Raw genomic sequence first — 22,985 nt, forward strand, 5'->3', positions numbered from 1 at the left:
GCTCATTGGGTGTCGACTTTGTCTCATTTGTAATTCTGCTGTGAAGAACGTCTCATAGAAAAGCTGAGCATAGGTATTTTTAGAAATTGAAACAAAACAGAGCAAGGCATACTGTGAAGGGAAAGGAAAGAGACTTGCACTGGTGTAGGTTGTACTTTTGAGAACACCGAGACTGAGGTGGATCAGAGGGATGAACTGTGGTCTGAAGATGAAGGAAACTGTGATGGTGGGCTGGAGGGGTGGAAGGATAGACTCCAGAGATAGTTAAAAAGTCAAAAGTTTGAGATACCTAATTAGATAGGGGGCCTTGGATAGTGCTTAATACATTTATCTTATAAACATATAATGTAATATGCATCAAGAGGGGGACAAGGATGGTTAGGATAAAATTCCTGTCTTTGTAGAATTCATGATGCAGCAGAGCAGATGGCACAAAACATATCTGGTGGGTTTGAAAAACCAGAAGAGAGGTCTTGACCAAGGGAGGGAGACCCAAAGGAAGCAAATCTGCCTGATATTCTGAGGGTGGGTTGGGAAAGGCATACAGGGGATGTCCTAGAAAGTTCTATTGACAAAAGCAAATACATTTGGGTATGTATGAAAGCATGAGTATAAATTCTGTGTTTGAAAAGATAAGCAGTGTGTTCTAGGCTGAGGGCAAAGTTAAGAGCTTTTATAAGGCTAGAGAAAGTGAGCAGCTTGGTGTTGAGGGTTACAGACTGTGCAAGGGGTGGGGGTTAGAGTAGAAAGGCCTGAGAGGGGAGCCGGTGGGAAGGGCCTTTCCAGCCCACCTGTGGACTTTATCTTGTGAGTGATGAGGTCTCATTTAAGGGTTCTATGGTGGGTAGAGATGGTGTCATGGCTAGATTTTGCTTTTCAATAAAGAAAATTCTGTCCACAGTATAAGAACAGACTGGAGTGGGCATAGTTGGATTGTGAGAGAGCATCCTCTGAGGTCCTGCACATGGAAGACCAGTGGTTGTTCCTTCAAGTGTGGATCTGAGGGGAATGAGTTATGATGGTACAGTTTTAGCTTTGTGGAGCAGACAATCTGAGGACCAGTTAAATAAATAACCAATTGCCATGGAAAGGTTCCTGCATTTATCACCTCCTGCACAGCTCAATGTCACTTCTGAGAATTCTTTCTGATCTCCAGACATTAATTGCTTCCTCCTCAGATCACCATGATAGGGAGAAGAAAAGCAACTTTGCCATATTAGGAATGTGAAAACAGAGTTTTAAATAAGGAAAATGATAAGGTATCTTTCAGTTAAAAAAAAACGATTAAATACTTTACACTTCTCTTAGAAAATCAAGAAAACTCTATTTAGGTAGAATCAGTGTTAAAAAAAGTAAGAAAAATAAGTCATCTAGGATGAGAGTGTGACCATACATGTGGCAGATTACATGAGAGCACCCCAGAGGCAAGGACAGAATGGTTGCAAGAGGAGGCCAAGAAGAATGCACCTGAAGCAAGGTTTGGTGCTGATATTTTGCAAATGGAGTGATGCAAGGCTCCTCATGTATATGCCCTTTGTACTTCATACATCGTTTACCACCAATAGCCAACATTAACATAGTTTACTTCATGCCAAGCATGGTTCTAAATACTTTACCTTTATTAGCTTACCTAATCATCTTGAGGCAGTCTGGCCTTTACACTGTCTTACTTACTTAACATTCTGCCTCTGCACATTTGTATTAGTTACTTTTGTGTTACTGTGACCAAATACCTGACATAACAACTCAAAAAAGAGAAAGGATTATTTTGGCTCAGAGGGTTCAATCCATCATGGCAGGAAGGGAATGAAGGGGAGCAGAGAAGTTCACTTCATGGCAGCCAGAGAATAGAGTAAAAGGGCTGCAGAAGGGGCCCAAGCAAAATATAGCACTCAGCAACCTACTTCCTCCAACCAAGCCCCACCTTCCACCTTTCACCACCTCCCAATAATGCTATCATATTTTGAATTCATCAAGGGATTAATCCACTCATTAGGTCAGAGTCCTTATCATCAAAGCATCTCTGGACACACCCTCAGCAAGCACACCCAGGTGTACTTTATTCATCTCTTTGGTATTTCTCAATCCAATTAAGTTGATAGCCAAGATTAATCATCAAAGCATTAAATTCCTCAATAAAACTTTCTTTGCAGAGTACTTGCATTGTAAATCATTTATTTCTAGATAGAAATATGACATTCACCAATATTCCATTAAAGAAAATTAGCTAGCACAATTCAAAGAAAATGGAATGGATAGAGGGTCAACATCTAGTCAGTTGTTAGTTGATTGCATAAGTGTCATCCTCTCTAGGTTTTTGGCCTCTTGAAGCTCAAAGTTTCTCAAAGCAGCTGGCAGACGGCTTTGCATAAAGCAAGTATTCACAAATGTCACCTCATTAATTTCTCACAACAAAACGGGGTGACCCATTTTAACATTTTAAGACACCATTTCTAAACATACCCAGGGTTTGTCAAGAGTCTGCAAGCTGCAACCTGTGCCATCCTCCCAGGATGAGGAGTTCTTGGTGGAAAATGGCTGCCCAGGCAAGGACAGTATTTCCAGCCCTCTTCATCCTGGTGGAGTTGTTCAGAATTCTGGGAATAGAATCCAGCAGAAGACACACCCAGAAAAAATGAAGAATATGATGAAATAAGAATATATTTTTTTGTTGGGTTAAGTCACTATGACTTGGGGAGGTTGCTTATTATAGAAGTTTATGAATACACAATGATTTCTTTAAATATTAATTTTTAAAAAGCAAAGTCCCTCTTCACGTATGGCCTGTGGCCATATAGCTTGACCAGAAGCCGAAATCTCCTCCCGGGGCTTTTTTTTTGCCCTGATTAGTTCAGTTGTCACCATCCTGTTCCTCATTGAGCCACTAGGACACGTGAGAGCCCACCCATGTTCTGAGTGTGAGAGAGAATGGCAGCCCCGGTGTTCCTCTCTTCCAGACAAAAGGCCATTGTATAACCAACCATTATTTTATTCCTTCCCAGTGCCCATTCTGCCTCCTGCTCTTTTTTAACTGGCCCTGTGAGGGAAAAAAAATCTTTGTTTGAATCCACTGTCCATTCTTCTCCCCAGGTGTTGCTGCCTTTAAAATGCATTTGGTCTTTGAATTCAGACCAATCATAGTTTTTGCCAAAAGAATAATCATCTACTTGCAACTCAGCTGGTCACTTCATTCTCTGGCTGGCTGAGGAAAGTAGTAGTATTAGACAATTTTTCTTCTCCGTAAGGGAAAGAGCAGTGATTTGTTCCTCTGTTCAGGTCTCAAAAGAAGGTGAAAAATATATCTTTTTCTGGTGGCTTTTGTGTCTGAACATCCCACACAGTGGAAGAGGAACCTGGCATTGCCCAGGATGGTGAGTTTATTGATTGAGATGGTATCTGAGGAGACCTCTCCTGACACAGCTCTGCAGCTGGCACTCTCCATGGTTCCTCAGCATGTGTCCATTATGAATGTTTCACAGAAAGCTCCAGGAACCAAAGCAACAGAGTTGGCAGGGAAAAATCTCCATATTCTTTACACGTCCCTGTTGAGCTCTGCTTCTGCAATGTTTTTTTTCCCCCTCAGTAATTATTTCTTACACTTGAGCAGTACATTGTCTTTGCAAAGTAATTCCACCTGGATCATCCCATGGGATTGTCATAAAATCTTAGTGAAGCCAGGAGGGCAGACAATATTACAGAAGAGAAAACTGAGGAAAGATAATTTATTCAGCTTCTAAGCTAAGGTAGCAACTAGAATGTCTTATACCTTCTTCTCTCTTCATGGTGTCACTTCTCAGAAAATAAAATCAATGCTTTGGTTATGTGTGTGAACTTCCTTTCATTGGCATCCTCAAGTTCAGAAAAGAGAAAAATTCCATTCTAATCATTACATTTCGATTCACAAAACTGCAAGTAGGTAAGCCTAAGTGCTGCAAAACAATACATAGGTTCTTCATAAGAAGGTGAAGTTGGGTAAGGGAAGTGTCATTTTTATACAATAGGATACACGTAAAAATATTTACAGATGAAATAATAATGCCTAGGACTTGTTTTAAAATAATACAGAGGAGGGGGAGGTGGTGGACATAGATGAAATAAGATTAGCCACTCCTTGATCATCGTTGAAGCTGGTCTGAGGTACACTGGGTTTACAATGTTCTCTGCACATCTTTAACTATTAAAACATTTTTAAAAATTGTAAACATATAATGATGCATTGGTAGGTGGAGAAGTGCCTGTCTTTGGAATCTTCAGGCAGAAGGAGCAGACTACTTGGTGAGCAAATTAATGAGAACGTCAGACGAGGATTTCCACAACCACTAGCACCAGAGGCTGACTGCCATTTCATTTTTACTCTGGGGAGAAAAACTTCCCTACACTTAACATAGTAAAGGGATGGTAAGTCCTTCTTGCCCCATAAGCTTTCATTGTTGCAAAACAGTGCTTTAAGTTTTTAAGTTACATCAGACGTTTCAATGAGACAGTCATGCTGCATATTTATTTGGAAGGCACATTAATGCAAAGTGGGCCATTTGGGATCTAGTCTTGAAACATGTTCCTAACGCTGTATTGGGAGGAAGCAATTGGAGGGAAAAGAAAAGTCCTTGCAAACGTGAAGGGGAAGGAAAAGTGGTCAGTTAGTAGATCAGGAAGAAGGAGAACGAGAGCAGGGCTCTGGGAGGAATGAAAAGAAGACAAGATGGAGCGCCTGTGGGAAGGGTGTCCTTCACTACCACATTAACTACTACTGACCTTGAGCAGATGCCAACACCTCTGGACATTTAAGGCTTACAGCTCCCAGAGCCAGTAGTGTCAGACAGGACTTAGCTATTTTAACACATTGCTTATCCTGCTGGCAAAACATAGGTTGGAAGTCTCCACGAAGATATTCTCATGTGGCTAAATGCAACTCTGGAAGGCACTGGGAGTGAGAGGCTGAAGCCTGGAAAAGCTCCATTCTGAGCTACTATGTCTCTTTGGACAAGAATTTATAAGGAGGAGTATTTATGAAAACAGTTCATCCAGCAACATATCTGCCTTATGTTCTGGGAAGCTGCTGGATTTGTCTAGACAGGAGAGCACTGAAGTTAACTCAGCAGGTAAGGAGGTAAGATTTAAATCGAAAATCATTCAAGCCTTTTTGTTTTCCTTTTGCCCCAATGCATTCTTCCCTTTAACTTGAACCTGTGAAAACATTACTTGTTCACCTGTTTCCCCTTGAAACAACTAGTTTTAATTGAATTGAATAGTACTTTGACAGTGACATTTTGTAGGAAGTGGTTTCTGAGCTGAAATGGCAGAAGAAAAAGGCATCTGAAGGCTCTGAGGGAGCCCTTGGCCTCCAGGTTCCTGGGCCCTGACAGATGACAGGCTTGTGGGCAGCAAATTGCCTCTCCATTAATCACATGCAAACAGCCTTAAATGCATGCACAACCATCATCTCCTGTCTTCCTCAGGTGACAAGAGATTGTCTGAAATGAGCCTTATCACTTCGTTCAGAGAATGGGATAACAGGGAGGGGGCAAAGAGCTGAGAGCTCAAGGCTGTGCCCACAGGTCATGTCACAAAGTGTGCTGCTGTCCCAATCTTTAGGATGAGTATGGCTATCCTTTTGCGTTTCTCATGGCAGATTTGCTCTCCAGCAAATCCATATTTTCACTCTCCCCCTTGGCACAGAGGAGGACACTGAGGCGTCTGTGCAAATAAACAACTTTGGAATCCAGCACCATCATATTGTCAGTACAATCACCTGCACTCATGGAAGCTTTGTGGAGCTTTGCATCTCAGATCTGGGTGTTATGTGAATGCCAAATGTGACAATTAAAGAACAATTCATTCTGTATCCTAGGGTGTCTCTGCGGACACACACATTCATCCTAAACCAAGTTGATATTCTCCTAATGGACTGCTTTCCACAAGTCAGAACCAGCCTGCTCTATTTCCTTTGTTTATAAAGCACAGTCTTGCCCTTGGGGAAGTGATTCAGAAAAAAAAAGAACAAATGAGGTTTGCATATAGACTTGGAGTCCCATGATCAACTAACAGCTGCTTGACCTTGGCTGAGTTACTCTTTCTGAGTCTCAGTTGCCACAACTATAAGAAATAAAAAGGAAAGTAAGAATCTTCATAGGATTTCAATTCATAAGAAATACCTTGGAAAATTTAATAAAGATAATTGCAACAATCATGATACTTTTATATTTTTAAAGAAGTCAGAAGTTGGGATGGTTTCTTTCACTACATTTTGGAGACTGAGGTACCCTGAATTAAAATAAAGTTAGAAACGTTTTTGGTGGTGGCAGTGGCAGGGGGGAATGTTAAAAAACACACTAGGTTTAGAGATGAATATTGTTACAATGATTATATAAGCCTCTGAATGTGGTAAAATGAATGCGACATGAGGAAATAAGAATAATTTGACAGGTAAGAAGATACACAAAAGGAGTATAATTGCCCAGTGCTAAAAAACAGAGGGCTAGAATTTAGTTTAAGTCATTTGGTTGGAAATTTTGTTGGGCTCCAATCCTTTCCTTAGAGAATGAACCAGAATAAGCCCAGTTCTAGAGTCTAAGATGTGCATGGAAAGCAGCTTGCTCCTTCAGATTCTTGTATAGAGAAAACGTTGGCTTAGGAAGATGGGTAGATGGAAAGACTTGCCCTCTATGTGGCACTTTACATGTAGTGGAGGAGCATAAGCAGTAGACTTTGAGGGAAGGAGATTGTTGTAGCTGGACACACCTCTGTAATAGTTTGAACATTGATTCTGAACTCAGCATTTTATACATGTGAAACATAAGCTCCTGTGATCCTTACTCTCTCATGCCAGTGTGTGTTACTCCAATGTGTGTTACTGAACACATTGATGTATCCGACTTTCTTCTAGAAATCTTCTAAAAATCTTCTAGAAAGAGGGATTTTTTTTTTATGGACTGTAATCCATTAGAACAGTAATTATAATTTGGGGCTAGGTGAAAACAAGTATGGAGCTGTTGTTGAGAAGATGAGAGAATCACCAGGAAAAACTTCTTTTGGAAGTGACTCATTGTTAGTGATAGAGCTTAGTTTTGAACCTAGGGGGCACATGTTGCTAGAGACACAGTAATGTTAAATTATGCTGTCCTGTGTCACAAGAAGGGTAAAAAAATTTGTCTGCTGGCCTTGTGGCATCATTGGTTGTGCTAGCTGTAGCGCTGAAGAATCTTTACTCACTTGGCTCAGTTATGAAGGGTCTGGTTTATGCCAGCCACCCTAATAAGTGCTGGGGTTAGAACAATAAATATGACACAATATCTGTTCTTTAGAACCTCAATCTAGGGGAAGAGAGAAACTGGAATTTGGTGTGTTATGTATAACAACACAGGTAAAGGTGTGGCAGCAGGAACTTAGAAAAGGTAATAGTGAACAGCTGTTTGAATACTTTTGGGCTTCGAAGACGTCCAAGAGGAGGTGAGTCTGTGCCAAGTTCTGTAGGTGCATCTGTATCAGAATGAAACAGTAATTGGGTCAGGGAAAGGAGGGAAGAGACTGTGTAAGGAAAGTATCTCCTGGCAAAATCTGCAAATAAGAGGAGTCTTGACATTTTCAAGTATTTGTAGCAAAATCATCATGAGTAGAGTAGAGCAGTGATGAGTTTGTGAGAACACTCTGGTATGTGAGCAAGAGTCAAGCCAGAAAGGCTCTCTTTAAGTCACATTGGGGAATTTGGACTTTGTCCTGGGGGAAAATGGAGAACCCTGAGAAGATTAAGCAAAGTGAGTGGAAGGAATGAGATAGTCAGATAATGAGTTTGAAAGCTCTGTGGTGAGGTTGGAGGACATGGCTTTGCATCAGACAGATCAGGATCCCTATCTTTGCTATGCTTCTCACAGGCTCTGTGACCTCTCAACCTCAGTTTTTCCTAGGTAACATGAGGGTAAAGTAAAACTTCCTCATGAGGCTGGTGTGAGGATTAAATGAGATAGTACAAATGAATGTAAAGCTCTCAGTGCAGTATAGTACCTAATTCAGAGCAAGTACTTGATAAAAAAGTAAATGATAAAGCAAATTAGAATTTTCCTCACCTCCAATCATGTCAACAATACCTTTTTATGTAACCACATTTTGACACCAGCTTTAGAGTAATGCTCTTGGTCCAGATTCTTCCCCAAGAATCTGCTTTGTTTGCACAATTAGAAGGTAAAAGAGAAAACAAGGGGCAGTCACTGCCCTGTTCTATTTCTGTTTGAGACTGTGATAAGGTAGAAACATGTTCAGCCCAGCTAGCCCTGGGAGGAAGAAAAGAATGTGAGAAAGCAGAACTAGGGAGAAGGGGGAGGATTCTTTCCCTTTTTTATCTGCCACTGTTCAAACATGCCCCCGGTCCTTTGTGTGCATTTTAGCAATCTTGGCTAGGTTTGTTATTGGTATGGTAGAGTTTGGAGTCTGCTTGCCCTAAAGCAGACCAAGAAGAAAACATTCATAGGTGAGATCTACTCCTGGATTACACTTAAAATCTTTGAGGGCAACTATCCAGCTTGTGTGTTCAACACTTGCCTTCCAGACTTTTAGTACAGGCTTTCTAAAAAAAAACAAACAAAACTCAAAAAACCTTTAACACTCTCCATACATATCTGCATCTCTTGTGTATCCTTAGGGGAACCTCTGTAGTGCAGGAGGCATACCACCTAATACCTTTAGTACCTTTCATCTAGGATGGCTGGTTCTGGCTCTACCAAGTGGCTACATAATAGTTTATTGACAAGGTAGGAGCAAAAGTGACTTTAAAAGTGGACAGTTATTTTACTTTTCCCTTTCTGGAACTTAATCTGATTCATAAAAACTAGCAACTGCTCCTTTTTATGCCAAAGACTAGTAAGAGTCCTAAAGAGAAGGGTCTTCTTCCAGATAAATGGAGTGTCCTTATTGGAAATACGGAGTAATGAAATAAGAGAGGAAGAATAAAGTTTAGTGATATGAAGAGCACAATAAATGTGTACTGATGAGTTAGATTGAGTATGGCAAGAAGTATTTTAACCTTCTCTTTCCCATCTGTTTTTCAAATTTCTTTCCATTTCTGTTCCTGTCTCTACCTTCATTGTTTATTTTGCGTGACCATTCTGAGAGTGAATTATTTCATTTCAGCTTTTTCAGCTGATCTCACGGTCTTATTTTTATCTTCTTCCATGGGCTCTATTTTGGATCACAGTTATGCTCTCCTAATTATAACCAAGAGGTAGAAAACTCAATGCAAAAGAGGGTTATGGCATCATTTTGGGAAACTATGAAGTGGCATCACAACTTAATCACTAGGCAAATATGGCTGCACATCGCACAAAAGCTAGGGTAAGGTACAGAGGTCTGGGATCCAGATGACTTACTTGAACATGTAGAGACTTTAGGAGTGGCTGAGTATAAATGGTGGTGGCCAATAGCCTTGGGGAATCTCTTTGAAAATATTGATTTGATGGATGGTTGAGTGAGAGAAAACGCCTCTAGGAACGTGATTTGTGTGGAGGGGTGCCTGGAGGCAAAATCAACAAAAGCAAAAGCTAGGAAGGTGTCTTCTACTCCTAGATTGTAGGAATATGTCTGATTATCCTGCAGAGAGGGAGTCAAGGCAAAAGTTGAGGGAGATGTTTCCATGGAGACAAAGGGGCAAGGAGGGAGGTCTTGGAGGCAGCATAGACAAGACAGGAATGTTTCCGATATGGCCAAGGCAGCAGAATTTCAGTGAGTGGCTGGCTGAACAAGACAAAGTGGCAAAAAGATCCTTTCTCCCACTCAGCCTGACTAGTGAGCTCAGTCCCAAGAGGGCCCAGCACTAATTGAGGCTTAAGACACAATGTGCTCCTACACTCTTTCCCTCTTCTCTCCACTTTCACATGCAGCAGTAGGACTGGAGACATGTTCATGAGCAGCGGACATCAGTGAGGAGGATAGGACTGCCTTTGAACACTTGTGACCCATCTAGGAATTTCCAGTGTAACTCAAGAGACCCTATCAAGGTGAGGAGAAGGGGTGTGATGGAATGGAACAAGAAGCCATGGACACCATAATTTACTATTATTTCAAACTGATTTATTGGCACTATGGTGGTTGGAGTATGAGGCAATTTAGGTTACAAACATGGGTAAGTAGTGTTCCATTAGCAAATACTACATAATTTTGCCAAACATGGAGACAAGACATGTATAGTTTTTGTTTGCCTATTTGTTCTATTCCAATCATATTTTCTTCTCTAGAAACTTTCATGCTGGAAACTTAGAATACATCCTTAATTTCCCCTTTGAACCCATCGATTAAATTTACTCCACAGCTGCACATTTCACTCCTTTATTTTTTGGCACATCTAAAACACTGGTTTGATTTATTTTGTTTGACCAATCTGTTATCACTGAATTATCTAATAGGATTCCTTTGAAAATATTATAATAATAAATTGCCACTGATGTCCCAGGTATCATCACCCTAGAACTCACTCCCTTTGTGATTGTTACAGTTGTTACATAAACCAAGTGGTCAAAAATATTAAAATGGATCAAGGTGCCCAGACTCAGGGTTCATGTCCAATTTCACACTTAGAGCTATTGTTAGCCTCAGTTTCCCCATTTGCAGACTGGCACTGTGACCACAGAACATGGCAGTGGTAGGCACATAGGAAGGCTCATGGATAGTTCTTGAATGAAAAAGGAAGCAGGTACAGCCCTGTGTTCTAGGTATAGAATTTCATCTCCTAGATTAGGACGTGGTAAAATTCATTATGAATAAAAACTGGCTGTCTCCCATATTCCATATCTTCTCAAGGGGCTTTCACTTGACTGTCTGAAGTTTTGGGTATCAGTGGCAGTCTTCTATGTATCTTTATTACTTCTTGTGCCTTTAAGTTGTCATCTTCAATGCCACAGTACATATGAAAAAAGCAGCTCAGGAAGAGCTACATGCATAACAATCTTCACTCCAACATCGGAGTCACAGGAAGGCCTGTGACTACAACATCAAAGTCCCCAAGTCTTTCATTTTTAATAACAAAGATTTTTCTTCTTAAGAAAAATATCTTTAAGGTAGCATCTCTTTCCTGCCTTACCCCTTTGTGATGAGGACCAAAATAAACATCCTTTCTTTCAAACATGATGTTTGCCTAGTTATTTGTTTATTTATTTTATTTATTTGAGAAAATTGCCCTCCAAAGTACCTCAATCAAGTCCCTTTTGTATTTCCCCTCCCCAATGTCTGCTCAGCCAGGCGACATGCATGCCACTGCAAATTGCTAATAACTAAAGAATCAGAACACTTGCTGTAAGCTTATTTTCTTTTATCCACATTTTGGTACTTTCAAAATCCTGGCATTGATGGTGTGAGAGGTGAACTTTTTTCTTCTCAGTTTTGGGATAAAATATGCTTTGCCTAAAGCATGCTCTGAGCATTTTTCTTTGTACCTTCATGATAGAAAGAAAGAGCTGAAAACAGACTGACAGACTTACCCGGTCAGGTTCTTGGCTTTACAGGGAGTGAGCTGGTGCCTTACTGATTTGTTGACAGAACTGTCATCCTCCTAACACATGGGGAGGGATGGCTCTAGCTTTGTCTAGGAGTGGAGCCACAGAGTTATACCAAGTTTGAAAAGCATTGAGTCGGCTTCCATGGTTACAACAGTTAGGGTCTTCTTTGACTTGTCTCCTGCGCTCAACCCTTATTACCCAAATGTCTGATCACTTTTTTCATGGAAATGTGTCTTGGATCTACCCAACTTCTATATTTCTAGTTTTACTGGAAAGTCTTGTTCACCTTATGACTGAATAACTGCCAAACCCTCTACTTTGTCTCTTTTTGCCAGTCTCTCCCTTTTCTAAACTGTCTGGGACACCTACTTTCAAGAGTCATTTTCTGAAAACATGACTTCCCACTTCTGTTCTAGGATTTGCAATGGCTTTCCATTGTCAATTATATTGAATTTTTAATCCTCTGTGTCACTTTTAAAGAGTCTCCTGCTAAGGAAGGCTCACTTCTACTAAAGATTAAGGCCCAATCTTAGGTTCCATTCTTGGTCTTGTCAAATCTTGGTTCTATGTCTTTGGAAAGGCCACCTCCCCTCTCTGAATTGCAACTTCTACATTTATAAAATGAGAAGTATAATAGATACATTTATAATTTTCCCAGTTTATAATGATCTACTTCTCTAAGTATTGCAAACTTCCTCTTTCCCCACTTCCCTTTCTTCTTCCTTTTGTTTGCTTTTCCACATTTCAATTTAAGATTAGGATCAAGGCTTAATTACTTGAATTATGTAGACTCCCATATTATGTCTATAAAGTCTGATTTAAAAGGAATCATGTCCCCCAAGCAAGGTTCAGATATCAGAGACTTCCATCCACAGTTGCTCTCTGGGTAAGATGGTGGGAAGGGAGAGAGAGGAATTAACAGAGGCACTGGGATCTATGCCAATGGGAAAACAAGAGAAGAAGAAGGTACAGAATGCTGAGGACAAAAGAAAAGCTGTAGCAGATATGGGGAAGGGAGGGTCTTATCTTCATCACTGGATGTGTAGGGTATGGCTTAAGCTTGTTGCTTTAAAAATTATTTAGAAGACATTTTTTAAAGCTGTAACTAAAGCATAATTATTCAGAATTTCTTGAGTTTTTATCTTTAAGTGTAAGTTTTTAGAGTAACATCCTAAGAGGTGAGCACAAAATCAGTTCAAGAGGCATTACTTAACAAGGGTGCAATGAAATATTCAAACCACAATCTTTGTCCTATGGAATTTTTAATGACATGAAGCTCTGTCTTCCCTAGGCTTAAGGATTCTCATGAATTTTATCTTCTCAGCCCTCTTTCTCCTAGATTCTACCTAGTCTTGAGAAGTGGAAACTCTATTTCCTAATTGTTTAGGTTTATGACCCTATATCCATCTTTGACACGATTTTCCCTCTCTCCCCACATTCAGTTTATCAGCAGCATTGCTGCCTCTACCTTCAAAATATGCCCAGAAACTGACCCCTTCTTATTACACTCACTGTTATCATCATCATGTGATCCCTCATCTTCTTGCCAATGGATTATTTTAATAGCTTCCTAATTGTTCTTCCTGGTTCTGTCTAAACCTCCTTCATTTATTCTTATAGTAACTCTGTTAAATCTTAAGTCAGATCACTTCCCTTCAATGGCTTCCAATCTTGCCTTAAAGGAAAGCTAGTGTCCTTACAAGGGTCTACAAGTCCTTCATTACATGAGGCCTTTTGTGGTACTCTCTGACTTTATCTTACACTATGTCTTCTCATTTCCATTACCTAGCTGAGGGCTTTTCTGCTGTTCCTTGTACATACAGATGTGTTCCTGCCTCAGAGTTTTGTGATTACTCATTCCTCTCCTGGACACTTTTTCTCAAGATGTCCACATGGTTCATTCCTTCATTGTCTTTAGGTCTTTACTGAGGTGGCTCCTTCTCTGGTGGGCTTCCTGGCCAGTATATGTACTATGACTGACTCTCCCTATTTCCTTTCTGTTTTTTTTTTTTAGTAGAATATATTGCCACGTAGCATATCATATATCTTATCTGTTTAGCATATTAATCATCAGTCATCTCCTATAGCATATAAGCTACACGAGAGTGTATATAATCTCTTCCTGCAGTCTGGTTTGTATCTCCAGAATACAGAACAGTATCTGGAACAATTTGTGAAAGACCAAGAATAGTTGACAATTGATAAATATTTGTTGAATGAATAAATGAATGAATGAATGAATTTGTATCAACTAATCTTTGCTTTCTTCAATTCTTAGGAGATACCACTGAATTATCTAAAGAATTTTAAAGTCACTGCTGCTTCCAATTTGTGGGATTGTTGGTTTCAAATACTGGATTTAGAATATGTAGTCCATGAATGATCGTACTCTTACATTTGAAGTAACCTTCACTTCCCAGTCTTGCAGTAGCTATAGTGGTACAGATGAAACGTCAGTTGCTAAAGAACTAAAATCTAGAAACTGTGGATGGCTAATGAGTTCAGTTAACCTCTGCTCTTCCTCCTCCCAGAGCAGAATCTAGAGGGCAAACTGTCAATCAAAAAGACACTGGTCCTCTACTTTTATTTTTTGATACCACTTAGTGACAACAAGCTAGAAGAAAGACGCTGGCAACAGAAACAGAATTTTCACTATCTACAAGTAATTTCTAGAATCACAAAAGACAAAGCTGTAAAGGGTTTCTGGAAGTAGTAAGCCAAGAAGGACAGTGAACTAGACAGGACAGCATTCTAATATTAAATGGTTGAGCAACCTCAGTCATAGTTCATTCCTAGGGCTCAAGTTTTCCTTCTGCTTAATGGGGATGGACAGGACCTATGGGGACCATTGTATTCAATTCTATAGCTTTAGAGAGGAACACACAGATGTGGGTGATTTTTCTAGGTTGTATAAGGTGCTGTTGGTGCTAGAACCACACTCAGGTCTTCTCATGCTCATTCCTGGGCTCATTCCACCAAAATATTTGGCTTCCTTGCCCTGAGACCTGCCTCTCAGGAGGTAGAACATACTGTAGGCTACAAACAAGGACCACCGGCTTCCTCTGTCCCAAGAAGGCATCTGTGTAATTTTTTTACTTTCTGAATTCAACAGAGAAAAAGATGGTCCACTTCTTTCAAGCTGGTTAAAACAAAATGGGCAACTAAAAATGGGTTTGGGCAAGATTGATGGAACTATTTGTGAAAGACCAAGAATAATAATGTTGAATGCAGAAGAGTGTTAGGATAGGAAAACAACTGAAATATTGGAGCACATAAAAGAGTAGAGATGAGAAGTCATGAAAAAGTGAGTTATGAAGAAGAAAAAGGAATAAGAAATGAAAGTATATACATTTAAGTTTGCAGTATTCATTAAAAACTGATACTTGATTTTTTTTTCCTGGAATACCTTATTTTCCCTCAGCACCACTGCCATAGTGCAGACACACACACACACACACACACACACACACACACACACACACACACACTAATACATCTCTTCTTCCATTATCTAAATTATTTAAGGCACAGATCTTGGATATCCACACCATGAAGTCTTCCTTCTCAATTCACCCTGTGAATCTTCCCAACATTTCCTCTGATACCTGACTCCTCTAAATTCCTGTAAGATTTTCATGTGTCTTGTGGCACTTTTGTTTGTGGCCAACTTATTCCTGAACACAGATCATTATAGTTAGTTTCTTTGTTTCACACTGACTACCACAGTGAATTCTAAGTAGACATTTGTTGAATGAATGTGTGAATGATTTGGGGGCATTTTCTTAAGGTAATATAGATAAAATTATAAGTATTTATAGTTAATAATATGCACACATTTGAACCAATGGAGTAATGCTGAGAAAATAGCTTGGAAAATATTGTACTATCTAAATAAAATTACACATGCACAGAAGAAAGGTACACAATACCAAAGGTAAAGACAAAAGAGTAACAGAAAATTAAAGCCTAGAGCAAGCTGAGGCTTTTAATAATGCTAAGACCTGCACAGAAGAGCTTTCATCTATATTTACCTCAAGAAGAAAAGCAAACAATGATGATGAATTACTGCAACTAATGTTCAGAGATGACAAGAGACTTGGAATGGCAATCTTCCATTTAATTTCCACTTTATTAAGGAGAATATACTAGAAAATGTTAAGTTGTCTTCTGCCATTTTGCAGATGAAGCTCAATATAGGAAGTAGGGATGGGGAGGGGAAGGGAATGGGTATCTGCATCTAAATGAGTGGCATCTGAAGGATTTGGGAAAACTTGGGTAAGTAGACAGGAAACTCCTTAGTCTTTGAACTGTGAAGAATGGCAGTGATATCAGAAAACTGGAGGTAACATGCAATTGCCCAATTTTTGATAATGGCAGAAACTGGAAATCATAGATCAGAAAACTTAACCTTGATCATATTAGTAATTTTCTCATAATCCTAATTTCATATCCTTATCCTAGTGGCTTAAACATATGAATCATCTAGATCTGTTGTCTGTTTCCTCATTCTTTCTGGTAATCTGTTTCAAATTCATCTCACATTTGTGTCCCAAGCAGTATTTTTGTTTCTACCCTTTCTTCCCTATACCAATCTGCCCTTACACAACCCAGTAAGTAACATGTCTTCCATTTGATTGCTCATGCCAGAGTTTGTTTTATCCTTGCAATTTGTATCCTCCTCTCACATTCCATCGCCCATTACAACACTGGAAGATTCTGAGTCATCACTTGCCTCCCTACCTCCACAGCCAGGCCAGAAAACCTGATTATTAGTCAGTAGGGCCTGGTAAGTAATCTACCAGGACATGTAGAATAACTTCTATGGGTTCAGAACTCCAAGAACTTGAGCCTTCAGACAATCAGAAAGCATGTGTTGTTCTGATTTGGATAAGATGATCAGAAACCCCTCTATTTTCTGAGTGCAATGGAGGTACTCAATTAGTCCTCACTAATTGAGCAAACCTAGACATGGGAAGGCCTTTTAGTGCATGGGGCATGGAAATAAACCTACAAGATTCTTGGTCATTCTGTAGGTGAGGATGTAGCATTGTGTCCACCACTGATTGGCCTCTGAGCCCAAGGCAATAGCTGAACATGGGAACACTATAGGACTATTTTGGAATGAAAGAATAAATATAAATATGAGATGATGTGTTATTATTAAAGAATAATTTTCCTTTCTGATATTTCCAGAAATTAAAACCTCGACACAACCTTCTAAGTTCTAGATGATATCTGGCAAACCCTACTAACGCCAAACTTCAGTTTTTTATATTTTATAGAGACATAAAATCTGTATGTTTTAAAATGTTAAGTTTAGGAACAGTTTATAATTTTAAGTTCTCAAGAGGGGAAATTTTCTTTCTTGGCTGGCATGACAACTCACAACTATAATACCAATTTCTCAGGACGTGAAGATTGGGAAGATTGCAGTCTGAGGTTATCCCAGGCAAAAAGTTATCATGACGCCATGTCAACCATTAAACTAGGCATAGTGGTGATCCCAGGTATGTGATCTGAGGCCAATCTGAGCAAAACTCAAGACCCAATAAAAAAAGACAAAAAAAAATTAAAAAGAGAAAAGAAAAAGAAGAAGAAGACAGAGGATGATGACGAGGAGATCCTTCAAGACCCTACCTAAAAATAACCAAAGTGAAAAAGAGCTAGGGGTGTGTGGCTCAAGTGGTAGAGCACCAGCCTAGCAAGCATAAGGCCCTGAGTCCAAACCCCAGTACCACAAAATAAAAAACCAAAAACCAAAACCTCCTTCTGTTTCTCTATTTCCTTAAAACTTTCCTTTGTTATAAATTCCTATTTAAGCCTGTAGGCTATAAACTCTGCTCCAGCTGCCTACAGCATCTTATTATCATTAAGGGAAATGTCTTAGGGTCTTGCTTCCTGGGTTAGAATTTTGTATGTACCACTTGGGTAATTTATTTAATTGCTTCGTGCCTCAGTTGCCTTATCTGAAAATAGGGGTATTGAGAGGCCTGCCCAGTGGGTTACTATGAGGAATCAGTGAGAGGACACAGGAAACACTTGGACCTGAGCCTGACATATAGTATGTACCCAATAGTATAAGATCAGTTGTTTGTATTGTGATGTCTAAAGTCTCAGTTCTGCTCCCGGCTTCCTATCTGTCCTTCAAGTCACTTAATCTCAGTTTCCTCCAGGGCCAGGAAGCAAAGACTCCCTGATCATTCCAAGTTCTGTCTATTATCTGGTGAATGGAACATGCTGGCTTTCCTTCTGCCCTCATGACAACCATGTCAGTCCATAGATACTCAGTTCAATTTAGTACTATCTGATCCAATTTAACTCAACTCAGTTCAACTTTATACAAATCATTGATTACATTTATTCAAAAATATATATTGAGGTCTCAGACATGCATAATACTTGGCATACCTAAGACAAATAGCAATGAGGATTCATCTTTCTGTTAGTTTTACAAATCTGAATGCTTTCTATAGCTGCACATCTTTCTTAATGGAGAGAAAATAAGAAAGAGTCTATCTCTTCAGGGGACTAAAGGACGTTTTCTTTAAACAACCTTGAGGAAAATAGCATTTAGCCAGTTGCTGAGAAATGCACTCATGATAACTAAGTGGTTCTAATTATTCCCTCTTTGAAGGGGAAGTTCCTAAAAGCTGACAAACCTTCCCAGAGGCTGAAACAGACAAGCTACTCAACTTTGCCAAAAACAAGAGGGTGGCTGTTGCAGGGTTCAAACAACAGTAAAATAAACAAAGCCCCAATTATGATTCCAAGGAGGTAGATGGTTTTTCTATTTAGTCAAAAAAAATTGATTTCCCCTGGAGTATCACTTACACCATAATGATTATTGGAAGGGAGACAACTTAACAGGGTGATGCAGGAATAAAATGAGATGGGATGCAGATCAGTAGCTGATCTCTTGACTGCTTACCTTAAGGCAGAGGTGGAGAAATGCCATAAATGAGGAAGCAGCATGTCTGCATCATTTTCTTGATACTCATTATTATGGTCATTATTCTGTTCTTTGTTTAAAGTAAAAGGTAAATTGAGGACCAGCAAACAAAATGGTAAATTAAAGTTATTTTGGGTGAAGTTATCTATATCTAATTGTGGCCTATTTACTTGTATGTGTAAAAAGCTAATTTAACCCAGTATTTAAGTAAGTTCCTCAGAAAGAGGAACTGTGTTTTATTTCAGACACGTGGTTTCAGAGCCTAAGATTTTTGTAGACATAATGTGATCAGCCAGTCTCTACTTGAGGCAGTTGAAACAAATGAAAATTCAATTCTATGAATTGTATGAATTCTAGTGACTCAATTCATTGTTTCTCTATTGCAAACTAAATCAAGGTCTAATGTGTTCTACACTCAGTCACAGAGATTTTTAAAGCTGCTACTTTCTCATATTGGTTCTTCTACCCAAACATTCACAAACTACTAAAGGAGAACTGAATTCTTTCCTGCTGAATAAATTTGATTTAATTATTTAAGTTAAAGCATTTAATGGAAATGCTTCAATCTCTTCTACCTCTACCCAAGCTCTATAGTTGGTACATTTCTAGATATGAAATGAAATTTACTTCAGTAGCAACAACTATTTTTCTCATTTGCTGCTGTTCAACTAGCTCTCCAGGTGTTCTTTCTGCCCACTATGCAATCTTCTCACTACCATATATTTAAATCCCCTTTTTATACCCAGCACATGTCTCTCCTTGCTAGAGAAGTACCCTATAGTATGTTTATTCTAGTGTAGGTATCGCTCTCTTCAAAGAATTTCTGCAGGACTCTAATATTTATCCTGCTCTTTCTATCTTTATGTTATCATGTGATAACTTGAGAAGGCTTGTTCCCTTTTTCTATGTCCTTACGTGTCTGTGTATGTGTGTATGTCTTCTCTTTAGCTGCATTGAAAGGATCTGTGTGTCAGAACTTGCAACTTTAGCACTTAGAGTCCAGCAAATGGCTGTGCACATTGAAAATGTTCAATAAAGATGTGTTGCCTCTAGTTATGGGTTTAGATGATGTATGGCTTTATTTAGAGTAGCAATGATTTGTTGTGAAGGTGTTGTACTCAGGATTTTGATAAAACTTTTGACTTTTTTTCTGTTTGGTACAACTGATGCTTTTTGATGCTTAAATTTCTTCAGTCAAAGGGTCAGGATTATAAATATACCTTAAGAAGGTTATTTTGTTTCTGTCCTGCTCAGGAGAAAATAAATCTGTTCCTTTCCTTTGTTCTGACAAACCGGAGCAGACCTGGAAAGCATGCTTTGAGTTCTCGCTCCATTTCCATATATTTAGCTCACATGCCACAGTGTTTAAGAAACTATTATGTCTGGAAAGAAGAGCAGTTAGTGGCCTTATCTTGTAGGTGATAGAGTCATTACCATTCACCAGATCAAATTTTAGGAAATGTGTACTGAATTATTTTAAAATAATAATGCACATAGAACACATTAAAGTAAAAAATGTTGTCATTGTGATACCATTTATTTACTCCTGGCTGGCCTAACCATTCTCTTTTGTTCAAGGGTGCACCAAGAATTTGAGATGACCATTCTGCTTTGCTGCTTTCAGCCACAACCCATTCTTCTGCTTTCTTGGTCAAGGACATGGTGGTGAGATAGGTTTATAACATGACAGTGTGAGGAGACCTGCTGTCCTGCTCCACTGTGAAAGTGATGGAAGCTACTAACAACAACAGCACCAGCAGCAGCAACACCACCACCATCAAGCTATTAAGAGCCTCTGGAAATGATTACAAGTGCAAAAAGTAAAGGAAGAAAGAAATATCTCTTCAAGAAAATTTATAAAAATTGCCAGGAGTGGAGGCACATACCTGTAATCCTAGTACTCAAAAGGCTAAAGTAGGAGGATCACAAGTTCAAGGTCAACCTGAGCTACATAATTGAGACCATCTCAAAAACACAAGGGCTGGGGATAATTATCAGTGACAAAGTGCTTGCCTAAATTAATGAAAATCCAGTTTGCTTTTCTTTTTGTAGAAAAGGGTCTGTGATATTTTAACCAATATCACTGCCTCCCTCTTCTCTCCCACCTCAGAGAGTTGAAGAACCCAGTCTAGACTGTTGTCCTATTGTCAGTAACACAGGGCTTCCTCTCTTTCAGTTCCCAACTCAAGACATTTTTCCCAAGAGGAGCAGGACTTCAGCATTTCTCAGTCCTCCTCCCCCTCTACTTTCTGTTGCTGAGAGTAAGTTTGGGCATATGTGATTGATAGGCGGAGGTTCTCTTCCTTTGCCCAAGCTATTGAGAATACTGGGGTCCAGATAGCTCTACCCTAATTCATAAGGTGGGTATTCCATGCCAGGAGAATCAAGCCAAGGAGATCCCAGGCTACTTGCTTCCTTTTATTGAGTTTGCAGTTCCCAGAGTGGTGGTCTCAGAGACAATCTTCCCATTCAAACAACCCCAACCACAGAGCTCTGGCTGAGAGATTTTGCCTTGAGGGAAAAAACAGCTGTAAAACAGACCACTGGCACTTCCTAAGGGAACTAACTTCAGTTGCAATGGATGGTGGAGAAGTTTAAGCCTAGAAGCATTCTTCGGAACAATAGAGGTTGTGCTGAAAGGCGACTGGGAGATTCATAGAGTTAATGAAGCTAACATAGACTGACAGATTGCAGGAGGTTCTAGGCAAACAAGACTGCTGGAAGGAGCCATATGGAGCCTGAATAAATATCAAACTCTCACCTCTGAAATGACTTCTTTGAAGGAGCCACCATAAGATTGGACTAGTTTGTAGAGGAGTTTTTGCCTCAGAGGATTGTGGGAAATAATCACACAGTCTTCCTACCAGTGAAGTTTAAAAACTTCGATGAACCTTGAAAACATTAATAAATGAAAGATGCTAGTACCACATTTTGTATGCATCCGCTCATATGAAAGTTCAGAAGAGAAAAGTCTATAGAAACAGAAAGTAGATCAATGATGAGGTCTGGGTGAAGGATGGGCAGGTAGAACGTAATAGCTAAAATCTATGGGCTTTCCTTTTGAGGTGATAAAATATTTTCAGGGCTGGGTTGTGGCTCAGTGGTAGAGTACTTGCCTAGCATTCACAAGGCCCTAGGTTTAATCCCCAGCACCACAAAATGAAAAAGTCTTAAAATTAACTGTGGTGATGATTGGATATATCTGTGCAAGTGAGAGAACAGAGGCATGATTCCCCAAATCCAGAAATAAGTCTTAGAAAAGAGTCTGTGAATTCATGTTAGATCAACATAATTTTTTCTTGAGCTATATGAAGTTTTTGAAACATTATCATCAAATTTCATTTAATTCAATTATGACCATTTATGGAGATGCTACAGTGATACCTGAGCTTCCATCAAGCCCTGTTTTTCATATAGCATTCACTTCTGCTAAACCTCTACACCTGCAGAAGATCAGCTATGCAACCTGCTGAGAGTTAATTATTTCTGGGGAGCTGTCTTCATAGGAAAGGTGTAAAAGGCTACAGAGAGTTGGAGCCAGCCCTGTCAGCTGCCTCCTCCAAAGGCATACCTGCATATTGTTGAAGCAGCTCCTTAACTTTACACAACTTCTGGTGACTTTGCAATACATTGCTGAAAATGTCCACTGACGTGTACCTTTCAGTCCTCATTCTATTTATTCATGGTCCCATAGAATCATTCTTCACCTGTCCTTCTCTGTTCTCCTTATTGGGTAGTTACTGAGTTCCCAACTCTGCTAGGTATAGCAGAGAGGTGCAGTTCGAGCCTCAGACATTTATTAAATCTGGAGAATAGGGTAATATGTAAGTTTTGCATTGGCAATGATTCCAGTATTGCATATATATCTCTATCTCTATATAGCTCCTCAGATAAAGAGTGAATATTTTGTTTTATGAGTTCAGAGGAGAAGGAGATCCTCTGTTCTTTTATGCTTAGTACAAACAAGGGCACTTAAAAATCAGCTGTATCAGGGACATCAATTTCATTTGTGACACTGAGAAATGAAATGACTTTGACTAGTTATTCCTTTGATTTTGTTTCCTTATTTCCAAAATGAGGACATGATAGCTACAGTGCAAGACAGTTTTTGGAAGACACTGTAGGAGGCAAGTAGCATGGTGACATAATAGGACTTAGTACATGTTTGTTACCTTCAATCCTCCCTTTTGGTTCTTTGCTTAAAGGGACCTTTCATTTATTCATTTAATTCAAATACCTTGGGGGATCTACTCTGTGTCAGAGACTATTCAACATGGTGAAATTCTTGCTATCAAGAAACTTTAGTTGTCGTTTCTAGAGGGTATGGGAAGGTAAACAAATGAAAACATTCAAATTGCAGTAAATTTATGAAGGGAATAAGAGGATAATGTGGGGAATGCCACATAATGGAGTGGTTAAGAAAGACCCCTCCCTCTAAAAGGAGTCACATTTGTGCAGAGAATGGAAAGATGAGAAGATGTGAAGAAGAGAGGGAAACACATCGTGGACAGGAGGAAAAACAAGTGTAAAGATTGAAGGTGGAAGGAATTTGGTGTAAA

General features: G+C 39.4%; 1 protein-coding gene and 1 long non-coding RNA gene across 3 annotated transcripts in view; one reads left to right on the top strand and one right to left on the bottom strand.

Annotated features, from left to right (window-relative positions):
- Fshr (follicle stimulating hormone receptor) overlaps positions 1–22,985 on the bottom strand; it is a 174,196-nt gene that overhangs the window by 138,920 nt on the left and 12,291 nt on the right. The gene's annotated exons all lie outside the window — the stretch shown is intronic.
- Positions 4,836–21,351, top strand: LOC141415031 (uncharacterized). Its single transcript, XR_012440052.1, has 3 exons — positions 4,836–5,099; positions 9,867–9,983; positions 20,005–21,351. It is a non-coding gene; the product is annotated as an uncharacterized lncRNA (long non-coding RNA).

This window comes from Castor canadensis, chromosome 12, assembly GCF_047511655.1.
Source record: "Castor canadensis chromosome 12, mCasCan1.hap1v2, whole genome shotgun sequence".
Taxonomy (NCBI): Eukaryota; Metazoa; Chordata; class Mammalia; order Rodentia; family Castoridae; genus Castor; species Castor canadensis.